The 20,343-nt window shown below is 40.9% G+C and overlaps 1 pseudogene; it reads left to right on the top strand.

The window, feature by feature from the left end:
• The first annotated feature begins 11,342 nt into the window (after positions 1-11,342).
• LOC143513966 (hyaluronidase-2-like) lies at positions 11,343-16,870 on the top strand (annotated as a pseudogene).
• Positions 16,871-20,343: the final 3,473 nt, after the last annotated feature.

Raw genomic sequence — 20,343 nt, 5'->3', positions numbered from 1 at the left:
AGTGAGAACATTTGTGGGAAGTTTGACAGCAACATGGCACATTTTGAACTACACCTCGCCGTAGTGAATGGTTTGTGCCTGTTTTCCCGTGCATTTTGCAGTATGCGGAGGGATGATCTCGGGATAGGGAGGAGACTTGGGAGAGGAGCAGTGGCGTCATTTCAACAGGGAAGATAACAGATTTTGACAGATCTTCCTCGACTACTTTCTAGTATTGATAATAAGCTATATATACTATTACTTTTACTAATACCTTTACTATTATTTACTATTACTATTAATTTCATATACTATGAAATTATATTTAAATTTTATATTTATATATAACACACACACACTCTCTCTCTCTCACACACACACACATGGTTATATGGTGTTTATGGGTCCAAGTGTATATTAGTTTTATACTAATGTAATTCTTCCCACTCCTTACAGTACAAATATAATCAATTATCTTATCATACTATTGCTAGTATCGTTTTGAAATCATTTCAAGTGTAACAAGTCTTTTTAACAATATTTTGTTATCAAATGCATAAATGTTCTTATGACCCTGTGGGGTCAGGGGAAAGAACACAAGGTTGTTCATGTCCGCTGCTATCAGTGTTATCCACCTTGTCAGTGGACATTTTCAGGACATTGTGCAGCCACGTTACACATTCGTACATTCCTTACTTGTAGTATTTTCATTATTTGTTTCATGTTTCTACTGCCTCTTATTAAATTAATCAGCATGCTATTTTTTTCTGTTACTTTATTGTAATCTACCATTATTTGTTTGTTACATATTGTCTTACAAATTTGTGTCAGAGAAGTGTACAAATTTCTGTCAGTGATCAATAAAGTAGTATCTCTATACAATCAGTTTCATGACATGGTCAATATAGCAACAGTTTAGCATTTTATATAACTAGTATATTGTACATCTTAATGTCTGAGCATTGGATGCCTTGAATTATCCAAATTATTATACCTTCTGTAAAATTATCTGATGTATGAAGATTAAATGAAAAACAACTCTGGTCCTTATGTAACAGCCATCGCGGGCCTGGGTTCACCTTGTTCCTCCCTACTGATAAACAAATGATGAACGGAGAGAAAGAGATGGGAACAGGTGGAGGGGTGTCTGCAAGAGGCATTGTGCCAGAAGCAACTTGGCCATCTTACAAAATTGTCACAGCAGTACAATGTAAGAATTATTAAGGAACAAAACATAAAAATCTGTTAATATATTCCCCCCATCACTACAATACTATTTGAAATAAAAAACATATGCAGGTACTTTTGATCAAGAATGTTGCCTGGTCTTATACTGAAAAACCATGTCACTGAAGGTTTGCCATTAACAGTATAGTTTTGCTCCTAAAACAAGCCTCAATCTTAGGTACAACCTCACCAAAACACCAGAAAAATGTAACAGAATGGTATTTGTAACTTCTAGAAAGACAACTATGCATTGTTTGAAAGAGGAACAGCACTGCATGACTGAAGAGGACAATGCATGTATTTTGTGATATAATGTGATTCAGTCTCTTGGAATAGATGAGAATATTCATCATGTTTTCTACTGGTTCACATACATAACATTACATATAATATGGGTGATTTTTGTGAGTTTAAATTTAATAGATTGAACATGGGGTACGTGTGTGTGTGAAAGAGGCTGTTTCAGCTGTAGTTGCTGTTTTTAACCACCAGAGGGTGACATCAACACATTATCTTATGCCTGAAGGTGTTGTAGCAAATAGTGGTATGCGTGTGTGTGTGTCAGTTACTTATGCTCATCAGAAGAAACACAAATGGTTTGGAGTGAGATATCTGTGCTGCTCACACTTGGAAAGGCCTGGGTCACCTTCTCTTTTACAGTAGATGTTCTAAACCCCTCACAGAACATATAACACAGAACATAAACCAAGTGCATGAGTACAGTAAATAAGTAAATAAGTAACTGGATAGTTTTGTTGTTTTGTCTTTGTACTCAAGCATAATTACCATATCAATGATTATGAAGTTAAGTGGCAGAACAATTTAATTTGAGAGCATGTATGTTTATCAATATACTGATGAACCATTCAAGAATAAGTCCTGAATACACAGTGCTCCCTTTTTAGGGGACCAATAATAATTAGACTACAGGCTGTTGAGTTATTTCTTTGCCAACTAGGCCTACATATTATCATTAGATTGCGCAACAGTTTAAAAGGTCTAGACTGAATTCAAAATGTTGTTACTGCCTGACTCAACATGAGAAGCAAGGAGTGTCCATACAAGTAAATCAGGCAACGATCAAGCTATACAATTATAATTAATCGATCGGGCCTATTACCAAAGAACACTACCCAGGATGTAGGCACATAAATGACAAAGACTAAAATGTCTAAAATAAATCAGTAGGGAACTGAATCTGAAACTTGGCTCTTTGTCCCCCATCCCTCATATGAAATAAACTTTGCTAGTCCATCTTACCATATCCTCCTCTCATACTACAAAGGCAGGGTTGCCAACTCTCACGCAATGAGCGTGAAATGCATTTGACTGTCTTCACACGCTCACACGCCACACATCCGATTTTTCACGCTGAAAAAAATTAAGTTTATTTATCTCTGACCTACATCTATGATTCAATGAGTTACTAGTTCGCCTACCACTGGCAATCAATCGATCGCGATATAATACTTAATTTGTCCCACCCCCCCAGAAAAGATCACTCCAAGTGATCTTGAAAAGTTGGCAACTCTGTGACAATTACAGCAACAAGTCAAAAGTAAAGAAACTAGTTCAGCCTAAGACACCAAAACAAAGCAAAACAAACAAATCACCAAAACAAACAAAAACACCAGCAAATTTGTCATAAATTCAAAGCTTCATTTGGTCATTTATTTTATGGACACTATATTGTAACCTAATCTACCTACCAAAACAGACAAGCAATATTTATATTTACATTACATTTACGGCATTTAGCAGACGCTCTTATCCAGAGCGACTTACAAAGTGCTTTGCTTCTGATCACAGAATACATCCTAGGTAATAGTACGGATAGGCCAGAATTCAAGACACCATTGAGTCAGACTACTACTAAACTACAGGAGTCAATATCATTACCTAGTGTTTTGCAAGTTAGACGTTTGCCAAGAAGCACAAATAACCATAGACAGACATACAATTTAAGAACAACGGCAAGTGGTATCAGCTGAGTTAGTGTTCTGGTAAGAACTCAACAAACAGGTGAGTCTTCAGTATACACTTGAAGATAGCAATAGACTCTGCAGTCCTAGCAGCTAATGGAAGATCGTTCCACCATCTTGGAGCCAGGATGGAGAATAGTCTGGGGCTTTGTCTTCCATGAGACTTTAAGCATGGAGTTTCAAGTCGAGCCAAGCTTGAGATTCTGAGTGTTCGCTGTACAGAACGGCTTTTTACCATGGACATCATGTAGGGAGGGGCCAGTCCTTTTTTGGCTTTGTGAGCAAGCATCAAGGCTTTATATTTGATGCGTGCCGCTACTGGAAGCCAGTGAAGAGAGCGTAGCAGAGGAGTCACATGTGAGAACTTGGATAGATTGAAAACCAGTCGTGCTGCAGCATTCTGAATTAGTTGTAGAGGTCTGATGACCCATAGAGGAAGACCTGCAAGTAGGGAATTGCAGTAGTCCAGCTTAGAGATTACTAGAGACTGGACAAGCACTTGAGTAGCTTTCTGTGAAAGGAAGGTTCATATTCTCCGTATGCAGTGGTGGACAGTAACTAAGTAAATGTAATTCGTTACTGTACTTAAGTAACATTTCCATGTATCTGTACTTTACTTAAGTACTTTTATTTGGTAAGACTTTATACTTTTACTTCACTACATTTCAAAGCGAAACTTTTTACTTTTCACTTCGTTACATTTACAGAAACATCTCGTTCCTTTTTCATTTTTAAATCAACGCTTAATAAAATACCGAAAGGTTAAAGTGTACCATGTCACAGACTATAACCAATCAGCCCTCAGTAAGAGATTAAGATTTGTATGCTAAATGGCTGTGGATCTGACATGGCTGCAACAGATGTCTTTCCCCAACACCCCTGGCCTTATTTAGCCGAAACGTTTGAATTCCTCGAAAAGAAAAATTATTCGTATTCCTCCTCTGCATTCCGAAGAACACATCGCTGTCATCATTTATGGACTCGACGTCAAACTTGAAAAAACACATCGAGGTAAGTTTGCAATTAGATGAGTACCACCAACAGGGTGGTTTATATACCCCAGTTAATGATATCACATTGAAATACACTACATTTATCAGATGCTTTTATCCAAAGCAATGTGCTAGTACCCAAATTGCAATCTGTGGAGATGCTAAGTGCCAGTTTAACACAGGAGACTCCCACATCAAACGTTAAAGCCGGGGACACATACACGCGAATTTGGCCAAGCGAAGCGAACTTCGCAATTCATTTCTATGAGGGAGGCGAAGGCAAACAAATATGAGCAAGGCGAGGCAAAATTATTAAAATTATTATTAAAATTATTATTATCAGGGTTGGGGGGGCGGGGCGGCGGCATGTGTGTAAAATGTTGGCGGGGGGTGGGGGTGGCGGCGAGTGTAAATTGTTGGACACAAATTAACTGTTATATCGCGATTGATCGATTGCCAGTGGTTGGCACCAGAGCGAACTAGTAACTCATTGAATCATAGATGTGGATCAGAGATAAATAAACTAGTGTGTTTTTTCAGTGTGAGAAATCAGATGTATGTCGTGTGAGTGTGTGAAGACGGTCTCTGGTAAAGACAGTCAATACGTGTGTCTCATGCTCATTGCGTGAGAGTTGGCAACCCTGATTATTATTATATTAATTATTATTAATTATTTGGCCAAGTTTAATATTATGAGTTCAGTTGGTTGGGCTGCACACAGTTCTAGTTCTAGGTGCTAGAGCTTCTGGCTTCCCTGTCCTGCCATGTGGTGGACAACGTAGAACCTCAGAAAAAGTTCCCCAAGCTAGGACTGAAGTGACCAGTTCAAAATTATTGTTCTGTTTGGTGGTGAATTATGTTTTCATATTAAACGGTTTGTCTACTTGTCTACCTTTCTAGTGTGAATTATTAATATGGATAAAGTTTTGAAATGAATGTCGTGAGGATAATATAGGCTAGTTTTGTGTATTTTGTGTTTGCTAGGCAAATGTAAGGCACTGTTTCCTGTTCACCTGTTGATCGAGTAGGCCTAGGGGTTTTGATGTGACGCTAAGAAAAAAAAAGGTTTTTACTTTTACTTTTAATACTTAAGTATTTTTGAAGGCAAATACTTTTGTACTTCTACTCAAGTAAAAAAATTGAGGTGAATACTTTTTCTTTTACTTGAGTAATATTCAATGCAAGGTAACTGTACTTTTACTCAAGTACATAATTGGTGTACTTCGTCCACCACTGTCCGTATGTTGCAGCGGAGAAATCTGCAGGATCTGGTCAGCTTTGAAACATAGGTTGAGAAGGAAAACTCGTTGTGCAACGTTACACCCAGGCTTCGAGCAGTTTCTGATGGTGTTCACAAGATGTTCTCAAAGGAAACTGTGAGGTCATTGTGTGGGTTTGGGGTTCCTGGAATGTACAAAAGCTCAGTTTTGCTAGGGTTGAGCTTCAAGTGGTGAGTAGTCATCCATGAAGCAATATCTGCCAAGCATGCCGAGATACGCCTAGAGACCTGGGTGTCAGAATGAGGGAAGGAAAGAATTAACTGGGTTTCATCAGCATAGCAATGATAATAGAAACCATGAGACAAAATAATGTCACCAAGGGAACGAGTATATAAAGAAAAGAGAAGAGGGCCTAGGACCGAGCCTTGGGGGACTCCAGTGTAAAGTTTACATGGATTGGATGTAGCTCCTCTTCATGTTACCTGATAGGAACGGTCTTCAAGATATGACTGGAACCATTTCCAAGCAGAGCCAGTCACACCGAGGCTAGAAAGAACAGAGGAAGATGTTGTGGTTGACAGTGTCAAAGGATGCAGAAAGATCTAGAAGAATTAAAACTGATGATAGCTTGTTAGCCTTGGCAGCATGGAGCTTCTTGGTCACTGCTTTGAGGGCAGTTTCTGCAGAGTGTGCCCGTTTGAAGCCAGACTGATTAGGATCATGGAGTTTGTTCTGGGTGAGGAAGAGAGATAATTGGTCATAGACTGCTCGCTCCAGAGTTTTTGATAGAAAAGAAAGAAATGATACCGGTCTGTAGTTGTTCATGTCGAGGTGTCAAGTGTTGCTTTTTTCAGGATTGGTACCACCCTTGCCATCTTGAACACGGTAGACACATGACCCGAAACTAAGGAGTTGTTGATGATTGCCGAGATGAACGGAAGGAGTTCTCTTGACATATTCTGCAAAAGAGTGGAAGGAATTGGATCCAGTGGGCATGTAGTAGGATTACTAGAAGTCAGAAGTTGATGTATCTTGTCTGAGGAGAGAGGGGAGAAAGAAGCCAAGGAGTTGAGTGTTGGGTTAGAGATAGTAGTAGGAAGGTTGGGAGCTGGGGAGAAGGACTGAGGGACTGCTGCAATCTTCTCTTCAAAGAAGATGACAAAATCTTCAGGAGTGAGAGAGCATGGAGGAGGGGTTGAGGAGGGAGGGTTAAGGAGTGAAGAAAGAAATGCTGAATAGCTTGCATAGATTGGATGCAGATGATTCAAATTTCTTTCTGTAGTAGGCTGACTTTGCTGATGTGACTTCCAGTGAGAACTTTGAAATGAGAGATTGATATGAGCGGAGGTCTGAGCCTAGGCAACTTCTCTTCCACCTCCTCTCTGCAGTTCTTAGATCTCTCCTGTGGCTGTGAAGCACTTCAGTTAGCCAGGGGGTGGGAGGACCCAGAAGATTGATGGATGAAGAGAGCATAGAGAGGAAAGTATCAGTAATTGTGTCCAGCAAGAGAGAAGACAGACAATTCTGATGAGGAAGGGAGGACAAAATAGTGGTAGCAAGGGTTGAGCGATTGATGGAACGCAAACTTGGGTGAAAGTAAGAAGAATGTACAGGGGAAGTGTGAGTGGAAATGGCAGGGAGGGGGAAAGAAAAGGATAAAAGTTGATGGTCTGACAGGTGGAGTGGGGTGACTGTGATGTCCGATGTTCCGGTGGCTCGTGTAAAGACCAGAATGTTGCCTGCTCTATGAGTCGCAGTGGATGGGTTGATGGTGAGGTCAAATGATGACAGCAATGGAAGGATGCAAGATAATTTAAGTTTGTTGAATGGAAGGTTGAAGTCTCCAAGGAGAATGAGGGGGTTTGCTTCAATGGTGAATTGACTTAGGAGGGTATCAAGTTCGTTTATTGTGAGTTAATACGCTGTTAGGTTGGTACAGCGACCTATTAAATGTATGTTGCGGTTTACTTTGGAAACGCTCATTTTGCATATAGGCTATGCACCAACTATTCATGAAATGTTAATCTAGAAAAAGGTGTGGATAATAACTTTGTAGCGCTGTCCACCTCGCTAGCTGTAAAGTTGATCACTTGGCTTTGTTCCGCTATGGTGGACACGTGTCATACTTTCGGTGAAAAAAATACAAACCCATCCTCTTCCCCACTGGAAATGATAATTTTAAGAGAAAATATGTATTTCCTTTCGTTCATCATTTGTATATGGACCCCTCTGATAAAGCCTTGCTCACCCTTTGGCCACCCCTTGAAAAAAAGTCTAGCTCCGCCACTGGCAACCTTACCTCACTTTATGGTCTGATTATGGTTTATATACAATTTTCTAGCACTCGGTGGTTGTGGGAAGTGTGGTGGGTGATTAAGGGATGTGCTTACTTGGCACATTCATAAAAACCAGTTGTCCTCCCTCTGTGAGGGAAAAACAACTGTGACATATTCCTGTCACCATGATGCGTGTTGAGTGCCTCTTATTAGCCTAAATGCTTGTGTTCTGGTAGTTAAGCTAAGCAGAACAACAAATGGACTGATCCTCTGATAAAATGATAATGTCACATTGCATTAATGTTTTCACAATTGTTTCAATAAATATAGATATCAAATGCAACACATGTCTCTGTTGTAATTTTGCAGCAACAGGTATGAAGTGCCATGTCAAAGACATCCCAGTATGTAAAATCCCACCACAATGAAAAAACTCAGCTGACATATTCCACTTTTGTTAATCTGTTTAGCAAAAGGCATTTTTCCCCAATTTTGCATAATGGCAGAAGGTTTTATATCAATTCATTCTGGAGCTTTCTCATTCATTCATGCCAACTGTGCATGGGGTGTTTTTGCTGAGCCCAGTTGGCAGCTCAATTAGAATGTGACTGGGAGGAGCCAGTGTAATCAAAACAAAAAATGGTCTCAAATTTTTGCATGTATGCAGTTAGATTCTAGGAAGTTCAAAGTTTTAACAAAGTTTGTTAAATCTCATGAGCATGTAAGAATGGATGAAGACACTATTAACACAAAGAAATGCCAGGTTATATCATACTATTCTAGAGAGGTAACCAACTCATTACATATAATTAAAAGTATAATTGCACTGACAATTCATAGTTTAATTCAAAGTTTATTAATGGCAAATGAAGAGCATTCAGTGATTGATATTCAGACAACTGAGTCCCCTAATCAGTGTGTTCTTTGTTTTCAATGTACGCTTATTTTTCATGAAACTGAATTTCTAAAACTACAAAGTTTTATTGGTGAAGCAGCTCAACATTTAGAAGGAACACTTTGCTTATTATTTTGGTCATTTAAAGCTCATGGACTTTGGGCTTTTTAAATGAAATGCTTTACTTTCAAACTGAGGAGAATAATCTGGCAGGTAATGAGCAGTGTAACAGATGATGAACCCAAACACACTGCATTATCCTCAAATAATATTAATATCACGGCAAGCACATGGCCTAAGATACATGTTGTTGTGCGTTTCTCTGGTGTGGGCTTGAGAGAGAGAGAGAGTGGAGTGGAGTGGAGTTAGTGAGACACAGAGAGAAATGCAGAGAGAGGTCCAGTTAATGAGGATTGGAATACTGACAAGTTCAGCATGTCCTGAGAAGCTTTCAGTATCTGTCTTCCCAAGCAGCATCAGCTCCCATTCATTCATTGTGATCAGTGGAAGACAATAAGAACTAAGAACAGAGCTTTCACTCATGGGCCTACAGAAACATCCATTCATATTTTATATGACATGCATTGCATACTTTACATTCTGAGAGTAGGAAGTCATTCACACACATACACCTTTGAATCAACCTTTGTAAACCTAATTTCTACAAAGGCACTATTTAAGCTCCTTGTTTTTGTTTGATATAAAAGTTTTTTCCTGGCATTCTGAAGGCATTGTTTCCCCAAAACTGCATCCAATCATGTATATATGGACGCCCACACACACACACACACACACACACACACACACACACACACACACACACACACACACACACACACACACACACACACACAATATGTAGCATGAGGATAGTAACCACCACTTCTTAGCTCTAATAGATGTAAACAGAACATTCTTGCTAGACAGGAATGGTTACAAAGATTAAATAATAAAATAGCACTCACTTTGTCCGTTGTCTTTTCAGTCTGGAACACATGACAGTGTAATACCGTTGTGCTGTCACAGACAACAACTTTGTTACTGACTTTGTTTTACCACAAAGTATCTGAGAGTTTTTTCCTACTACCTCCTATATTTTATCTCTGCTTATGTGGTACATTATGCTTAATTTATTGGCCTATTACTGAAAGAAACCATAATTTTAATGTACATATTTGTGGTATGAACAGAGTCAAACAGAGCCAAAGAGAGCCAAATAACTCAAGTTTCTTTTGGTCAGCAAATTTGAAAGAAAAAAAAAACTGGCAACATAAATTGTTCTTATCATGTTTTTGTCTACATTGCTTTATATTCATACTTGCCTTGCAATAAGAAACCATTTTTCATGCAAAGATAGACATATCAACAACCATTTCCTCAGTAATAGTGCTGTAAGAGTGAATCAGACATGATAAAAAGCTACTGTGTGAGAAGCATGCATTCCATAATCTGGATTTAATTAAGTTGTCATAAAAAATAGACTAGGCTCTTGTGTCACTTATTACTGTTTAAAGAAAACACAACTTCAAATAAGGGGATTTGGCAGTAGACATTGTTTTGGGGAGGTCTCCATGTGGTTGGGTATGATGCATTGTTGTGGTTTGAGGAGAGCCAGGGTGACTTCACCATGGTCCTGTCTCTGGGCAGACCTTCCAGACATCTCATTCATTAGGAAAAAAACACAGCACAAAAACTCTTTGTACTGAATTTGCAATGGTGTATTAATATTAATGTAAAAAATATTTTTTTCTGTGTGATCAAATCAAAGCAGAAAACGTGCTAGTATCAAATATATCCTCTGAATGTAATGATGTAAACATAAATTATGTTAGCTCTGAATTCTAGTTATGGAAGCATTTAGAATATGAAATTTAAATCAGAATGTAATTGTTATTCATATTACAAATGCAAAGCCACATTAGATTCAATCGCTCTATGTTACATTGTGACACCATAGCATAGAGTACTGATAGTTTGTGACTGGAAAGTTTTCAATAGACATTTCAGAACTGACGTTACATTCAAGCTCATGGTTTCGCTCACACTGATGGAAATTACAAAAATATCATCTGAGGAAATACAATGAGGAAATACAAAGAGTGAAAATGCCGTGATCATTCAAGAGGCTAAATAATATAAACACCAAAGACCTATGTTTGAAAAGTACATGAAAGAGTTTGGCTAAATGGAATATATCTGTGGAAACTTTCACAGAGCACAGAGAGGCATTGTACTGTAGAATATAGAGCAGCACTGTCCAGTGACTTGTTCTATTCACCACTGCCTTTGATTATCCCTGCCATGTGACCATCAAAATGTGGTCCGTTTTCACAAGAGATGTGATTTCCCTGATAGTACTCTTTTGATTCTCTTTCTTAATGTTGAAAGTAGGCTGGTTGATCCATATGCAGGGGTAATGGCAGGGGTTGACATCCTGACAGTGGTGGTGTGGGGATTGAATTAGCATCCAGGGCGACCAGCTGAAACAGGAGCTTATTTGTGGTGGAGCCCCCACAGAATCTTCCTTTCTACAAGTAGATGTAATGCAAATAGTCCTCAAAAACAAAATAACTTTTTAATCCATTAAACCAATTAAAAAACCCCATTTTGTCTCTTCTGACCTGAACCTGAGTGTCTTTGACATTGTTGCTAACCACAGTGAAACACTGGGCAGCCCATATGTCATTACTGCCACCTGGGTAACTACCCTTGTTATAGCACAGAGCCAGATTCTCAGAGTCTCAACACTAACAAGCTTATTCCATCCAAAGATGTCTGTGGACTCGGTATCATTGACTAGGAACGCTGCCGGCACCCACTGGGTATGCAACAGAGGCTCCAAATACATCTTCTGAACAATTTTAAGGAATTAATAAGAAAGGCCCACCCAGGCTGGCTCTAGAGTAGCGCAGAGACTACAGTCAAGGAGAACTTCAAGAGGACTATGCAGGCTTTCATGAATTCAATTCTATTTCCCATGGAGAATTGCCAGCCACATGTCTTCTGGGGCTTTTATCTGTTACCATGCTGTTATAACCATAGCTACAAGCAGCAGACATTTCAAAACACAGGAGAGTGCCCCAGTGTAGAGCATGTGCTTAATTATCATCTCATGGAGATCTGGAAGGAAATCATACCATTCAGTATACCTTGAGCTAAGGTCTTCACCCAGTACTGTTATGTTTTGTTATATTGTCCATGATCATATCATGGAGGTCATGAAGACTGCTTCAGTCCCTTCAATGGAATGTCTCTGTGTCTGTTTATGTGTGCAAGGCCATTCTCTGCCTTTACATTTACTGTGTGTAAGGTGTCAGAGTGACTGGCGATGGTACTGTATATCTTTATCTAGGTTGCTGTCAGCAGTATTGTGAGGAGTTTAGCTAGAAAAATACTGTTCTGTAGCAAGCTGTGCCAAAACAATTTGTAGGCTATTTGCAGTGTTTTGAAACTAGCCTTTTTTGGGCAGAATATCCATTGCTTTGACAGTGATTGCTGTTAGCTAGTCGTGCTTCTGCCAAAAGTGGCCCAGAGAACCATTATTTAGGTGTAAGGTTTCAATCTGCCAGCTACCAGCCCCACAACCTTAGTACTGCAATACCCAACACTCCACCTCACCTGAGTACTGACACCTGACTCTAGTTACCCGTTTGTCAGCTCAGCTATTTAAGCTCAGCTCAGCAGACCTCCACCAGCTCACTGCACAGCATTACACATCTCCTTGTGTTCCAGCACATCAGCAGTTGATGATGTGTGTGAAAGTTGTGTGGTACGCAGCCCCGTCGACAGGGGGGGACAACCGGGTCTGTTGTCCCGGGCCCCAGGGCCAGGGGGGCCCATCAAAGAGCCCAGCAATTTATTTTTTATTTAAAGTCTATAATTTTTAAATAATCTTGAAATCTTTCATTAATATAAAATATTGTACTCAAAATAAGCTCAATGGCTAAAATATATGTTTTTTACCCATCTGCATATTTTCCATTAGGTGCATACACCCCCGCCTCCCACTGAAAAATGGTTTGGCTGGTACCCGTCCAACAGCGGGAAATACAGTGGCGGATAGTTAAAGTAAATACAGAAATCTGGAGCGCAGAAAAGAAAGTCGAATTTTAATGTATTTTAATGCATTGTGTTCCAGGTTTGAAAAGTGCTGGAATTTAGGCTAAAGTACTACTTCGTTTCACAACAAATGTAATTCCAGGACGAAAAATGAGAGAACGTGAAGACGTTAAGATTGGGCGTTTTGAAAATAAACAACCATTAAATAATGTAAATAAAAAGCAAATTATTTCGAGTATATGTATAAATATTTAACTTAATTAAGTTTAGCGTTCAGGGAAATATTGAAATGGACCTTTTCGGTGCCACTGCGATTATGTCATTTTCGCCTCGCGGACCCTCGCGCCGCTCGCGACACGTCAAGTATAAACCAGTCAGCTGTCAGAAACAGCTGATGTGTATGGAGTCAAATTAGGGTGACGAAAAAATAATAATATCGCAAATATAAGATTAGCATTATGCATTTTACGTTCCTAATTTGTTTCTGCAATACTTTCCCTCTTTTGCGTTTCTTTCTTTTCTTTGCGTTTCACATTTTATGTTGCTGCTTTTTTTGCAATACTTTCTCCCTTTTGCGTTTCTTTCTTTTGTTTGCGCGTCACTGCTTTTCTTTGCGTCTCGCATTTTACGTTCATAATTTTTTTTGCGCTTCTCTCTTTTCTTTGCTCCGGTTTTACCCTCTGTGTGGGGGCCGGAAAAGAGGCGTGGCCAAGAGCGAAAGACGTGCTGTGAACGTTCAGCTCATCAGTTGAACCTTCACACAGCGCGGCAATTTGGTTACTGGTATCCTCCAATAGTATACGGCGCGAGACTGGGAGACTCTCTCACCATGGCGCTCTCATCCTGGCTGCACCGCGCTGGTGAAGTTCCGTTATAGTCTCGCGTGATAGGAATTTCTAAATAAAAGTAATAAATGCAAATTTACCGTTTCTACATAAATAACTACATATACTACTTATACCTTCACTCTTTGTATTTACGAAACATCCTACATGGCATTATAAGGATGTTTGCAAAGGATTTGAAAACTTCAATGCACATTAAACTTAATGTTTTGCAGATAAAATTCAGGTAGAAATACATGAAAACACCCAAACAAAATATTTCCATTTAGAACTTTATTTTTGCAAAAGCAGCATGGCTTCCCCTCTTTAAACACTGTTCAATTTACAGTTGATTGGTATTCCCAATTTGTCAAGCATTGTTCATTGTTCCCATGCGAAGTTTACAATGCAGAGAACTTAACAGGCTATTCTTAAATGTTTTCCTCTCCATAAAGTAACTTTATGAACATATACACTGCCAATACAAGACTAGAATGTAAGATTCGTTTGTCTACAAAAACGAGGTATTTTAACTTACACTAAACGCTGGCGTCGGCCATCGTTTTGCACACGAACGAGCATGCGCGAGATCAGGAACGCGTTTGTGCCATGGCCAGGCAGCCACGCACACGCAGCCACGGGGAGGTGGTCTCTTTTCTCGAGCCGTACCCTCCTCGTATAGTGGCAGACGGTCGCCCAGCTGGACCACAGGTATATGCGTGCAGACATAGACATCAGGTGCTAAAGCACCACCAACTCTGCCCTTTATCAACGAAAGTGCCCTTTTGAAACTTCGTTTAAAAAATATATATTATTATTATTATTATTAACATTTTACTGAGGTCTGTTTGAAATGATCTTTTGAAAACCTGAGCGAATAAAAACAATGCCCTGAAATGCGCCACCACCTCGCACACACCCGACCTCTCTCTTCCTTTAACACCAGATGCGCTGCAGCAGCAGTTCAGTTCAGCGAGTGGAAGAAAGCTGAACTGACGCTGAACGTTCACAGCACGCCTTTCGCTCTTGGCCACGCCTCTTTCCCCGCCCCCACACAGAAGGTAAAACCGGAGCAAAGAAAAGAGAGAAGCGCAAAAAAAAATTATGAACGTAAAATGGGAGACGCAAAGAAAAGCAGTGACGCGCAAACAAAAGAAAGAAACGCAAAAGGGAGAAAGTATTGCAAAACAAAAGCAGCAACATAAAATGTGAAACGCAAAGAAAAGAAAGAAACGCAAAAGAGGGAAAGTATTGCAGAAACAAATTAGGAACGTAAAATGCAAAATGCTAATCTTATATTTGCGATATTTTTTTTTTTTCGTCACCATTAAAGACCCTAATTTGACTCCATAGATGTGTGGCTGTATTATACTATATGACCTAACACAAGTATTGTCTGCTACAGAGAAAATTCAATTGACGTAAGCCGGGGGGGGGGGGCACATGAAACTTTCTTGTCCCGGGCCCCAGCAAGACTGTCAACAGGCCTGGTGGTACGTATAATCTTACATCTGATTATTCAATTCATTAAATTAAAATTGACTTGTAATTGCAAAGAGACAGTGAAAAACTTACACTGATGGCCTATTAGGGCATTATGCTATCAGTGTGACCTCAGAATCTGTACAGCAAAACCTTATGCAAGAAAAACAGCGAATGTGCGTGTAAGAGACGTTATTCTGGAGCGTACCTGCACCTGAACCCAGGCTTCTTTGGCATCCATCTCAGGCCAGGCATTTACGTAAGTAAGTTGTTTACCGGGGGGGAGGGGGGGGTAGATGTGAACGTAAGTTGTTGAAGGGGGTGGAGGGGGTATTAAGTATTATATTGCGATCGATCACCAGAGCAAACTAGTAACTCATTGAATCATAGATATGGATCAGAGGTAAATGACTCTGTGGTTTCTGCTATGGAGTCACTCAAGTTCCTGGACACCACCACATTCAGTGACCTGAAGAGGAACCATGGTCTCCATAACCAAGGGAACACAGCAGACAATGTTATGTTATTACTGGTACAGCAGAATAAATTCAAACTGCTGCTGAGCCTGATGATCTAGTTCTACACTGTGATCACCGAGTCCGTCCTCACATCATCCATAACCATCTGGTTTGGATCCTCCACCTCACAAGAATGAGTCCAGCACAAAATAAGGACAGCTGACAAGCTCATCAGATGTAATCTGCCAATGCTTTAGGACATCTGCACAGTGACGAAGCGTTATGGAAAAACACCAGCTGGCCTCTCTCATCCTGGAAATCCCCCCATCCAACCACCTCCCTCTGGTAGAAGATTCAGGGCCACTAATGCCATCACAACCAGACGTTCTAACAGCTCACCCCCCCCCCCCCCCCCCAAAAAAAAAAAAAAAAAACTTTACAGATATAAAATTTTGCAGATGTTCACGTCATTCTGTAATGTGTTTTGTATAATATTTTATATTAACATGTCTACTATGACCTGCATATATATATATATATATATATATATATATATATATATATATATATATATATATATGCCTTTTTACTATTTTTACCTTTTTACAGTAAATGTTAATAAATAATAATACTTTATTTTTATATAGCGCTTTTCTGAGACCCAAAGACGCTTACAATACATAAGGAAGCAGAAACATATAATACAAAACATACAAAACAGTACAAATGTTGCATGTTTGTCAGGTCTGTTTAGTATGTTACATACATGTGTGCATTCACCAAGACAAATTCCTTGTATGGGTAGCGTACTTGTTGAAATAAAGTGATTATGATTTTGATTCTGAAATACTGAGGTCTGGAATCACTAATTGTGACGGGCAGGGAGTGCGAAATAAAATGGAAGCGATCACGCCAAGTCTCAGGGAAAAGGGATGGTTTAATGGAGAATGTGCGCAAACAAAAAACCTGTGACATGCTCTGAATTAAAGATACAATGACCAGCGGTCAACTGGTACAAAGACAATACATATATAGACAAACAAACGACCCTGCCCACCTGAGGGACGAACACAACATGACAACAACACGACAACTGCCGCTGTATACGGAGGCGACCAGTAGGGGGCCCTCCGTACCGTGACAGATGCCCCCTCCAAGCTGCACTCCCCTCCACCGGCTGTGCGGCACACAGCGGCAGCACCCAAAACAAAGGGGCAGGAAGGCAGGGACAAGGGACACACCCCCTGTAGTTCTGGAGATGAAACACAAAAACAAACATTAGCTCACCTCCCTGGGTGGGACCCTGGACCGACTGGGCCGTCAACAAGACAGAAACCACGCCCCGGTCGGTCACAGGGCCCTCACGCCCTAACCGGCATTTGGCCGCTGAGCCCCACAAAAGTGTGCATGTGTCCAGGCTACTTCCCTGGGGCGCGGTCCTACCTCCTCCTGGAGCTGACCCCTGCCTTCCGCTAGGGGTCACCCCAGCTTCCTGAGGAGTCAGCCTCTCCCGGGGACTCTCCTAGCAAGGTGGACTCCTCCACTCAACCCCGGAGTGCCAGAGACAGAGGCCCAGAGCACCCCCATCGCGGGCTAGGGAACAGCCCCAAGGGCCTCTGATCACCCCGAGCAGGAGGGAGGATCTCCATCTTCAGCAGGAGCTCTTCAGACCGGAGCCCAATGGTCCCCCAAACATCCGGGGGGCCCCAGCCCTAGAGGAAGGGGCTCTTTCAGACCAGGCTCCGGTCACCCCACAACATAAGGGGGCTCTTGCCAGGTGGAGACCCGTCACAAGGTCCAGGATAACCACTCTCCACCCCCAGGGGCAACCTGCACACAACTCACACACGCACACAGACACACACAACACGTACGCACACTACCCTGACCATCTCAGCACCCCGCACCTGGGGGGAGGGGTCTCCATCTCGGCAGGAGGGGACACCAAACAACTCACCTCATTTAGCAGGGGAGGGGCCCCTACCAGCTCCGGAGAACAGCATCGAATCCCTGGTCAGGGCCTCCATAGGAGCTGCACCCTCCGTGCCACTCCCCGTAGCACAGGACCTCGCTGGACCCCCACCCAACACACATTTAGGGGGGAAGTGCACACAAGGAATTACATAAAACAAATCACGCAACACGCTAAGACAAAACGAACATGAAAAAAGACAAACAAAAAAAAACGTGTACAAACGGCAAACAGACGGGACCCACACATGCGCACTCTTAACACATACTAGTGACACGCCGCTCAGGTTCGCGGTCGCTCCCCACACAATACAAAACAATCGGGGAGCGAGGTGACACACACATAACATTTAACATTTAACACACGAGAGCACGCACACTGATCTACACGCCCATTCACGCGTACACAATTATTTACAACACACTCAACACGAAGAGCTGTATCAGGGTCGATTGCCCTAGTCACCGCCATGCCACACACACAACAACATTCAAGCATGGCAGGATGAGCAAAAAATGACCCAGCTCTCCAGACGACATATAATAAACAAACACCACACAGACAAACACTTATTATGAGACATGACCACGAACGAAGGAGAAAGAAAAAAGAGACTGGCGGCTTCCGAAAGTGGCTGGTCATTCGGTGACGGGCAGGGAGTGTGAAATAAAATGGAAGCGATCACGCCAAGTCTCAGGGAAAAAGGATGGTTTAATGGAGTAAGTGCGCAAACCAAAAACCCGTGACATGCTCTGAATTAAAGATACAATGACTAGCGGTCAACTGGTACAAAGACAAGACATATATAGACAAACAAACGACCCTCAGGTGAGACGGATCGCGGGCCCCACCCACCTGAGTGACGAACACAACACCACAATAACACGACAACTGCCGCTGTATACAGAGGCGACCAGTAGGGTTTTTTTTTGTGATTTGCCATTTTCTTAGTCAAATACACTATGTTTCAGCTTGGTTATGTGGGAGAAAATGTCAGTGTCTTCACCCAAGACCAAAGGAATGTCATAGCCTATTCCTTTCCGCATGCATAAACCACAGCCCTAGGGAAGATTTGGATATTTATTTTCTTTGTATCATTTATTGACCCTGGCATACTGAGAATACTTCACACGAAGAAAGTAGTAAGCAAGACCTGCAGAGTCTCACATTTACAGACCCACAGTGCATCTGTTAGTTAGAACCAAAACACCTTTAGAAACACAAACCAGAAACAGTATCTGGAGACCAAGAAATTCCTGGATTTGGTGGAGTGAAATGTACACATCCAACACAAGCACTAGCAGACCACTTGCTGGGAAATAAAGAGAAAGAAAGCACCTTAACATGGAACAGAACAGAACCCTTCACTCTCTCCACTCAGTTCTCTGAAGGGAACACATCAAATAGGGTATATAGTTACTGGTTGTGCAATTATGTGTGTATGTGTGTTGGCCCTTGTAGGAACGGCATGTGTCGTTGTGCCCGTGGGTACATGTAGACTTACGTGTAGGATTAAGCTTATTAACTATTCATTTATGATGAGTTAGCTGCTTACTGGTGAGTCATGTTGTATATGTAAAAAAAAAGTGCTTAGCATTTTATTTAAGTAAATATTTGTTTTGGTAAGGTAAGGTAAAGTAATAAGGTAAGGTAAGGTAGGGTAAGGTAAGGTAAGGTCAGGAAAGGTAAGGTAAGGTAAGGTAAAGTAATAAGGTAAGGTAAGGTAAGGTAATACTTCCAATGTAAAAACATGAACAGGTAAAGAAGTACTTTCAACTCTACATTCATATGAATTAATAACATGGTTTAAAGTGGCAAACTTTTCAAATGCACTGAATCTTTGAGGTAACATTACTGTAAGTGTGTCCACAATCATGTTGTTAATGCCAAAAGCTACTCTGGAAGTGAGAGAGGAAAGTTCAGCAGGTTTGTACTGTAAAGACATGCCCATCTGAATAAACAAACCAAATACTACAGTCATGATGCTGCAAACTTCAAAAAAGCCTTAAATCACCACTGGGTGTCCATGATGGCCCAGGTTGTGGTTTAATTACACAGACCTCCCAGTTCGTATGTGAAATGTGGTTGAAGGCAAAAGGACATGAGATGTTCAGCATCCGCAAAATAACCAACCAACAACAATATTATGGGAAGAGTGGCAGATCTAATGGCTGTGAGTTCGCTGATTTTATTATCCAGTGGAGAAAGACTGATGAGGTAACCAATGTGTGTGAAAAACTCACATTTCCTCTGTTGCTGGTTTCTCACAACATATTTACATACGTGCTACTCCCAGTGCTAGCATTACTTTTTTAAAAGGTCAGGGTGTGTCACATACACTTGTTGCTAATTGCTGTTTACAGAGGTCTATAGTTGACTTCTAACAGGAAGTCTGTAATTTACGGACTGAATAAAATAGACAGAAGGACAGAAAAGTGACAAAACACTTTATGGTCATTACACAGTTCATTTGACACAACACATTTTTAAATGTTAAACTTCAGTAACATGACAATTTCTTGGTTTAAAAGAATAGACAGGAAACTATTCAGGTAGCATGAAAATTAAACATGGGTAAAATAGTGTTTAAAGGGTGATGTACAAAAAACAATGCACCTTACCATTTCCAAGGTAAAATACAAAAAGATCCATCCAAATCATCTACAGGCCTTAGAATTCAGTAGTTTAGACAAGTAAGAGACAGAGACAAAGACAGTGATAGGGAGAGAGAGAGAGAGAGAGAGAGAGAGAGAGAGAGAGAGAGAGAGAGAGAGAGAAGAGAGAGAAAGCTCAGCAATGTAGCAATGGACCATTAATAAAAGACTGAACACCACAGCAATGAAGCTTGCAGACCACACTTGGAGCAATGTGGTGTCATGAGGTTTATGGGCTGGCAAGTGTGCTTAACCAAACCATGCTGGGTCATTTAACCATCTGCAGTTCTTTCTTCCCCCTTCCAACAATTACAATGACCCCA

This window comes from Brachyhypopomus gauderio, chromosome 5 (assembly GCF_052324685.1).
Source record: "Brachyhypopomus gauderio isolate BG-103 chromosome 5, BGAUD_0.2, whole genome shotgun sequence".
Lineage (NCBI taxonomy): Eukaryota > Metazoa > Chordata > Actinopteri > Gymnotiformes > Hypopomidae > Brachyhypopomus > Brachyhypopomus gauderio.
This window is presented reverse-complemented; position numbering and strand designations above follow the sequence as displayed.